Here is a 9,425-nt window from a genome sequence, read left to right as displayed (position 1 = left end):
AGTGTGGGTGCACTTGGAGTGTGGGGAGGGGGTGTGGGTGACAGTTTTCAGGTGCATGAGATGTGGGGTGAGTTGTGGGTCATGGGGCCGCCCTGGTGAAGGTAGCATGTTCAGGGAACGTGGCTTGGCTTGCTTCCTTGTCTCCGTCTCCCTGTCCGTGCACTCCGAGGGCTCCAGGCTTCCGTGTTAGGCTGTGTGCACCAGCTGGGCAGTTTCTGGTTCTCTGCTTCTCAGTTCCTCAGCTTTTGCAACCAGGGCCTCTCTGAGCGGTGTGAAAGACTCTCCCAAGTCACTTATACCCTGGAATTGCCATCTCAGTTGCCTTCCTGTCCCTTTTCTAGCTGTTCCTTGGAGAAGGGTTGAACTCAGTCTATCCTAATCCACCATCTTCCTGGAACTGCTCATTGTGGTTTTGATTTGCATTTCCCTAACAGCTGGTGATGTTGAGCATCTTTTCATGTACTTTTTGACCATTTGTATTTCCTCTTTGGAAACATGCCTATTCAAGTCTTTTGCCCTTTTTAAATTGAGTTGTTTGTCTTTTTGTTGTTGAGTTGTAGAATTTCTTTGTATATTCTGGTTATTAAACCCTTGGTGATATATGGTCTCCAAATACTTTCTCCCTTTGCATAGGCGCTTTTTTTTTTTCACTTTCTTGACAAAACCCTTTGGTGCACAAAAGTTTTTAATTTTGAGGAGGTCCCATTTATGTTTTCCTTTTGTTGCTTGTGCTTGGGTGTAAAGTCTAAGAAACCATTGCGTACCACAAGATTTGAAAGATGCTTCCCTACATTTTCCTTGGGGAGTTTTATGAACCTGGTTCTTATATTCATGTCTTTGATCTATTTTGTGTTAATTTTTGCATTATGTGTGTGTTGTGGGTCCTCTTTCTTTCTTTTGTATGTGGATATCCAGTTCTCCCAGCACCATTTGTTGAAGAGACTGTTCTGTCCCAGTGGGGTGGACCTGATAGCCTTGTCAAGTATCAATTGGCAATAGATGCGAGGTTCTATTTGGGAACTCGCAATCTGCTTCTGTGATCAGTATCTCCATCTTTATGTCAGAACCCATGTTGTCTTGACCAGTAGCTGTGTCTATGCTATAAAATCAGGAAGTGTGCATCCTTCAAACTCATTCTTCTTGTTTGTAATATTTTTGGCTATTGGGGCCCCTTAACCTCTTCCCTTCAAAATAAATTTGATAATTGGCTTTTCCATTTCTACAAAGTAGACTGTTGGAATTTTATTGGGATTGTATTGAATCTGTAAATAAACAGATTTGGGTAGAACTGACATCTTAACAATATTTAGTCTTCCCTTTCATGAATCTGGAATGTACTTCCATTTGTTTAGGTCTTCTTTGATTTCTTTAATCAATGGTTTGCAGTTTTCTGTGTTCCAGTCCTCTATATCATTGATTAAACTTACTTTCTGTTGCTATTGTAAATGGAATTTTTTCTTGATTTTCCTCCTCAGATTGCTCATTACTAGTATGTAGAAACACTACTAGTTTTTGTGCATTGATGTCTGATCCTGCCATTTTGCTGAACTTGTTTCTTAGCTTGAGTAACTTAGTTGTGAATTTTTCTGGAACTCTCAAGGTATACAATTCATATAATCTGAAAATAGTGAGATTTTTGCTTCTTCCTTTATAATTTGGATACCTTTTATTTCTTTTCCTTGCCTATCTGCTCTTGCTTAGATCTTCTAGCACTATATTGAGTAACAGTGTTGACAGCAGGCATCCTTATCCTGTTCCAGGTCTTAGAGGTAGAGCTTTCAGTCTTCCAACACTAAGTGTGATGTTATCTGTGCTTTTTCCATATATATCTTTAATCATGATGAGGAAGCTTCCAGCTATTTCTATATTTTGAAGTTTTTTAATCAATAAAGGAGACTGGATTTTTCCATATGCTTTTTCTGCATTAATTGGGATGATCATGTGGTTTTCCATCTTCAGTTTTTTAATGTGGTGTATTACATTAAATGATTTTCTTGTTTTGAAACATCCTTGCATGCCTGAGATAAAACCAACTTAACCATGGTGTGCAATTCTTTTGTTGTTTTCTTAGATTCAATTTGCAAGTATTTTGTTGAGGATTTTTGCGTTTTTATTCATTAGAGAAATTAGTCTGTGATTTTCTTTTCTTGTAGTATCTTTATCTGACTTGGTATTAGGGTTATGTTGACTTCATAAGGTGAGTTACTTAGTGTTCTTTCCTCTTCAGTGTTTTGGGAGAGTTGAGCAGGATGGGTAGTAAATCTTCTTGGAATGATGGGTAGAATTCACCTGTGAGTCCATCTGGTCATGGGCTTTTCTTTGTTGTGAGGTTCTTTTTTTACCCCTGCATGGGCAGGCACCAAGAAACGAACCCGAGTCTCAACATGGCAGACGAGAACTCTACCACTGAGCCACAGTCACCTGCCCTGTTCTGATATTTTTTTTTTTTTTTTTTTTTTTTTTTTTAAAGGAAAGACAGAGAGAAGGAAGGAAGGATAGAAGGAAGGAAGGAAGGAAGAAAGGGAAACATTTTTAAACATTTTCTTGTTTTATTGTATTCTGTTTCTCCGTTTTTGTTACATGGGCTGGGGCCGGGAATCGAACCGAGGTCCTCCGGCATAGCAGGCAAGCACTTTGCCCGCTGAGCCACCGCGGCCCGCCCCTGTTCTGATATTTTTGACGACTGATTTAATCTCATTACTTTTAATTTATCTTTTGAGGTTTTCTGTTTCTTCTAGAGCCATTGTAGGTTGTTTGTGTTTTTCTAGGAATTTGCTATTTCATCTAAGTTTTCTAATTTTTGGGTAACAGTTGTTCATAGTATCCTCTTATGTACCTTTTTGTTTCTGTGGGATCAGTACTGAGGTCTCCCTTCCCATCTCTGATTTTATTTATTTGCATATTCTTTATTTTTTTCTTTGTCAGTCTAGTTAAGGGTTTGTCCATTTTATTTATCTTTCCAAAGAACCAACTTTTAGTTTTGTTTATTCTCACCATTGTTTTTTATTCTCAATTTAATTTATGTTTGCCCTAATCTTTATTTCTTTCTTTCTGCTTGCTTTTGATTAGTTTGCTGTTCTATTACTAATTCCTCTGGGTGTTAAATTAGATCTTTGACTTTAGCGTTCTTCTTTTTCAAATATAATTTTATTGATATTTGAAATTGATATTGACATATATTATATATCCACATACCATATAGTCATCAGAAGTGTACAATCAGTGGTTCACAACATCATCATATAGGTGTGCATTCATCATCACAAAAGATTTTTTTGAACATTTTCATTACTCCAAAAAAAATAGACATAAGAAAAATAAAAGTAAAAAAGAACATCTAAACTATCCCATCTCCTCATCTCCCCCTTATTATTTATTTTGTTTTCTTTATTGTCTTTATTTTCTTACTGATCTGTTCATACATTGGATAAAGAAAGTATCAGTTCCAAGGTTTTCACGATCATACAGTCACAGCTTGTAAGCTATATAGTTATACAATCATCTTTGAGAATCAAGACTATTGGATTACAATTCAAAAGTGTCAGGTATTTCCCTTTAGCTACTTCAATACAGCAAAAACCAAAAAAGATATATCTATGTACTGCATAAGAATCACCTCCAGAATGACCCCTCACCTCTACTTGAAATCTCTGTTACTGAAACTTTATTTTGTTTCCCTTCTCCTTATCCTTTTGGTCAAGAAGGTTTTCTCAGTCCCATGATGCCAGGACCAGGCTCATCCCCGGGAATTATATCCTACATTGCCAGGGAGATTTAATGGCCCTGGGGATCCTATCCCATGTAGGGCTGAGGGGAGTGAGTTCATCTGTGGTGTTGGCTTAAAGAGGCTATATCTGAACCACAAAAGAAATCCCCTAGGGGTGACTCTTAGGCATAGTCATAAGAGGTCTTAGCTTCTCCCTTTAAGGCATGAGTTTCATAAGAGCAAGCCCCAAGATTGAGGGCCTGGCCCATCAACTTGGCAGTCCCCAGTGCTTGCAAGAATATCAGGTCTTCCCCAGGTAGGGAAGTTTAATATTTCTACCCTTTTCCCCAGTCCATCAAAGGGGCTTTGCAAATAGTTTTTTTTTTAAATCTCCTGCCCATATCTCTCTGGGATGTATCAGGGCATCACACTAACCTATACAAACATGATCTCACTCCCTATTCAAGGTTCCATGTAATTATGGTGTTCCAATAAGCTGACCTTGCAAGTTAATTAGATACTGTGTATCTAAAACAGAAATTTTGCACCAAATAGTTATCTCTTCCTTTGGTCTCACAAAGAAGTTGAAGTTTTAATATATAGTTAATATCACCCTTTACTCATTAGTCAGATTGACCTTAATCTTAAAGGGATCAGCTTCATTCATATCTCTTATTGAAATCTGATATGATCAGTGTTTTTAACAGTTGTTGTATTGGGTAATACTGACTTTTGTAGCTGCTAAACTGGAGTTCTGAGTCTCAGGTGTCACATAACTACTTGAAGTTCTAGGGGGACAACCAGGAACTAAGAGCTTGGCATAACAAAGAGTTCAACATCAGAATTTAGAAATAACAGTTACCACTCCAGAATAGATGTGATTTGTATAAGAGTTTACAATCTAGGAACTTTTACAACAGGCCTTCCCCTGATAATAAATGCTCTCAAATTCAATTCTCAGAGTTTACAGATTATAGTTGGTCAATATTAGTGAGACATTATACTATTGTCTTTTTGCTTCTGGCTTATTTTACTTAACATAGTGTCTTCAAGGTTCATTCACCTACTTGCATGCCTTACAACTTCATTCCTTCTTGTAGCCATACAGTATTCCATTTTATATAACCATCACAGTAACCCCTTCTGTTCCTCAGTTGATGTACCCTCAGGTCACCTCCATCCATTGTGAATCGCACATATTGCCAACATAAACACAGTTTGCAAATGTCCATTTGTGTCCCAGCTCTAAATTCCTTCATGTGTACATGTAACAATGGGGTTGCACTATCATATGACAACCCCACCCCAGCCTCCTGTAGAGGAGGGCACTACATTGCACTCCAGAGGGGCTTCACCACTCTGGTACATCTCTCTCTCCTCCTTTTCTCCAGTGCCTATATCTCTCTGTTCATTTTAAACAGTTTTATTCACATACCTCATGGAAAAACATTCTTGTATTGCCCACTCTAGGCTTCACTAAGTTATACCACCCCAGTCTGTATTCGTTATCTTTCCTTCTGGAGTCATACGTGCCCCCAGCCCTCCTCACTCAACCATATTCACACTCAGCTTCATTCAGTGTACTTACAATATTGTGCTACCATCACATAGTATTGTGCTATCCATTTCTGGATCTTTACAGTCAATCCTACTTGAACATTCTGTACTCCTTCAGCATCAAATGCTCAATCTCTACTCTCTATCACTTTGTAACCCATGTTCTCAACTGTAACTTTCAAAGTTTGATCATTAATAAGAGTTCATCTTAGTGAGACCATACAGTATTTGTCCTTTTGTTTCTGGCTTATTTCACGCACATAAGGTCCTATAGGTTTATCCATGTTGTTGCTTGCATTATGACTTTATTCTGTCTTACAGCTGCATAATATTCCATTGAATGTGTATATCACAGTTTGTTTAGCCACTTGTCCTTCCATGGACATTTGGTATGTTTCCATCTCTTGGCAGTTGTAAAGAATGCCACTATAAAATCAGTGTGAAACTGTCTGTTCGTGTCCTTGCATTCACTTCCTCCAAATATATACCAAATAATGGTATTTATGAATTATGTGATAATTCTATACTTACCTTCCTGAAGAACTGCCAAACTGTTTTCCAGAGCAATGGAATCATTCTCCATTCCCACCAATGGTGAATAAGTGTGCCTCTTTCTCCACATCATTTCTAGCACTTGTATATTTTTTTTAAATAATGGACTTTCTTCTTTCTTTAATGTAGGCATTTAGGGTTATAAGTTTTTCTCTCAGCACTGCCTTTGCTGTATCCCATAAGTTTTTTTTTTTAACTTTTTAATCTTAGTTAAAAAGTAATCATCTAATCTTAACAACACAAGAGTTCTTTACTAAAGAGGAAAAAACACTATGTAACACAAACAGGTCAGAACATAAAATGGTGCCATCTGGGGCCTGAATTTTTTTAAATCATTGACTTTTCAGCTATGGGCAGGGACAAAGCTGAAATTCTCATTACTCTCTCTTGCCCCTTCCAGAGCCTCCTTGAGACGGTGATCCAGAGGGCTCTAATAAGCACTATCCCTAGAGGGAGGGCAGCTTCTTGTGGCTGCATTTTAGAGCAACAGCCAGCGGCCCTCTCTGACAATTTTACTCTGGCTCAAAACTGTAGCAAGAACATGCCCAGCTACTCAAAGTCTGATATCAAAGTGGTCCCTGGGTCCTGCTGCTCAGAAAACAGAATTAAAAGCTAGAAGATAAAAGCCTGATTTTTGAGCCAAAGACTCAGATCAATTACTGAAAAAATGGGTGTCTTCTCAGTGCTGACTCCATAAAACTACCGCTGGGAAGGAAGATGCTAACAGAAATGTTGAGGGGTGTAAGAGTGATTAGTGTGCAGATTCACAGTTTGTATTAAAATTGATCGGGGGCGGGCCTCATAGGCTCAGCAGGCAGAATTCTCACCTGCCATGCCAGAAACCCGGGTTCGTTTCCTGGTGCCTGCCCATGTTAAAAAAACAAAAACAAAACAAAACAACAACAACAAAAACTCATGGATGAAGCTGTTAAATCCACCGAAGATTTTCCAATGAAAAAGGAAACAGAAAAAAACAAAGAAATGAAAAAAGCGCAAAACAACAACAAAACCAAACATCCCTGGCTCAGGCAGAAAACCTCCTGGGTTTGGGCTGCCACGGCCGCTCCTCTCCAACTCCCGGGCAGGTGATTTATGAGTCCTCAGCAGTCTCTCCCAGCCCTGCCCATGCAGGATGGGCCATGACATCACTGTGCCCGCCACTCTTCAACCCAGGCAGGAGCTTGAGTTCTGGTTGGTGCTGGGCTAGGCTGAGAATCTCGGGAGGATCAAAAGAAACAAAGGAAGTGACAGACTAATGCTGTTCCAAACTCAGCCAACTTGTGGCATAATTGTTTCTTCCTTTCCTCCCCCTAGTCCACCTGACAAAGAAACTGGAGAAATCTATCAAATGTAAACTGAGCTCAGGCACCTGTACTGTCCAAGTGACCCCAGAAACATTTATTTTCTAAAACAAAACAAAGCAAAACAAAACACATCCCCACAGAAAACAGAAACCAACAACAAAAACTCCCCAAAATGCAGTATTAGGTCTGACTCTGGAAGGAATAAGCAACATTGCCTTGAGCAGAGGAGAGAGTAGGTGGAAGAAATTTATGACATTCATTGAGGACTTGAATAGCTGTGAAGAACATCCTCCAAACAAGTCTATTTAGGACACAATAAGTGGGATGAGGGGGACAGGGACTAGCTGAGAGTTTAGCCTCAGTAATGGCTCTGGTAAGATCTCATAGGGGTCTGTGGCCATACCACCTGTGCTATGGCCTGGCTATCAAGGTGGGAGAGAGCAAAGCCACTCTAGATCAGGGTGTCCAGGAACTTCTGTACACTTGGGTTGTCAAAGCTGATACCTGTGGAAAGCATATGCCTCTGGCTAACCATATTGCTGGCAGGTGCAGGCAACTGGAAGCTGGCCAAGGAGCCATTGGGAAAGCACCCCTGGACTGGCGCCCATGTTAGAGGCAGATCCTGCCTGTTCCAAAATATGTGGAGGCTGATGGTCAGAGGCTTTGATCTTTCTGAGGATGGCTGTTTGCTCCTGTGGAAAAATTTTGGTTCTAAGTGCCTCCAGCAGTGACAGAGGTGCTATTGGCTGTACCATGCCACTATTGAAGAATTGAGGATTGTGTCCTGATGCTGTTGTTGGGTGGTGGGAGTTGCAGATGGAATGGGTGTAGCAGAGGAGAACACTTGGCCACTCTGGGGCCACTGGGAGCTTTGTTGTGTCTTCTACAAGGCACCCGAGGTCAACCTGAATGGTTGATGGGAAATTGGTCCAGGCAGAGTTAGTGCTGTTCCTCATAAGCCACTCCTTCCAGTCTCAGAGATATTTGATGATCTTTTTAGTCTTTTCAGCTGTGAGGTACTTGTTGTCTTCTAGCAGGTTGCTGAGGCTCTGAATAGGTTGAGAGTGCTCCCCTCTTCCTTCCTCCATAGAGCCTACTCACTCCCTTTCCTATAGAATGGGGTCATTTGTCATCTTGGCTGCCTGTCTGGCAATCTCCTCATGTTCCTTCTCTGGGCATTCATTTCTGTAGCACTCATAATTTTTGACCACCAGCACATGGTGTCTGCTTGGGGCATGTTGTGATTATCTTTTGGGGTTCCAAGCATGATATTGATTGTGCAGGTACAATGAATTTGATGTTGCTGGTGATGACAATAGCAAAAGGAGACCCTCCCCTGCTAACATCCTTCAAAGCTTATGATAGCAAGACTTCTGTGTTGAGGAAGATCAAGTCTACTGCCATGTTCAGGTCGCACACCTTCTGCTCTAAAGATTCAGCATAATCTTTAGTTTACTTGTTGATGACAATCATGTAACAGATGCCTCTTGGCATCAAAGTGTCACTGGATTTCCTCAAAATATTGACAATAAAGCTATTCTCTAAGCTGTTTCTCACATTTCAGATATTCTTTTGCACAAGACTGACTTTCTGGGCCTGGAGGTCCTCATCCATCAAAGCTATCTCTGTAATCGTCAAAGAAGAGCCATCTTTCCTCCTCCAGTAGTCATCCATTTGCTGGTATCAGTCATCAGATCCTTCTCTCCTGTACAGAGGATCTCAGGAGTCTCTCATGTCTCGGTATCTGTCGTGTACAAGGTCCTGGCGATCTCAAAACTCCCTAGAGTCTCCTAGATCCTGAAAATCCCTGAGGTCCCTCATGTTCTGTGCATCACCCAAATTTCTGACTCTGTGGTCAGTCCTGCATATCGTGGGGGTCTCACATGTCTCTGCCATCACTGGGCTCTCTTCTTGTACTTCCTCTAATTGTGGATGCATCACATGTTGAGTCATGACTACCTCCAAAGCCTATGGATTCCTTTATGTGGGGCTGGGTCTTGATAGAACCATATTCATATTTCTTCTTTTTGCTGCCTTTCTAATATCTTTTGAATGTTGGAGATGGCTAATCTGCTTTTCTCTCTCAAATGAGGCTCTGCTTCTGGTTAGGAATCATTAGCTACTTCTTAGAGGAGAGGCTACTGGAATCCAGGGTTCCTCTGGGAATGCACATGGTGATGTCTGCTGGCCCTTCTCTGCTTGTTCTGGTTTCAAATCTCATAAGATTTTTTATCCATCACAGTTACAGTTGTAAAGGGAGTACCACGAGGCTCCCAAGTTGCACATGTATTGTTCCCTGTTCCTCT

The 9,425-nt window shown here is 40.5% G+C and overlaps 1 pseudogene; it reads right to left on the bottom strand.

Moving 5' to 3' along the window:
* Positions 1-7,477: 7,477 nt before the first annotated feature.
* LOC143659931 (nuclear receptor coactivator 5 pseudogene) lies at positions 7,478-9,135 on the bottom strand (annotated as a pseudogene).
* Between the last annotated feature and the right edge of the window lie 290 nt (positions 9,136-9,425).

The sequence above is a fragment of the Tamandua tetradactyla genome, chromosome 2 (assembly GCF_023851605.1).
Source record: "Tamandua tetradactyla isolate mTamTet1 chromosome 2, mTamTet1.pri, whole genome shotgun sequence".
Classification (NCBI taxonomy): Eukaryota; Metazoa; Chordata; class Mammalia; order Pilosa; family Myrmecophagidae; genus Tamandua; species Tamandua tetradactyla.
Note: the sequence above shows the minus strand (reverse complement) of the source record. Positions and strands in the feature narration are given on the sequence as shown.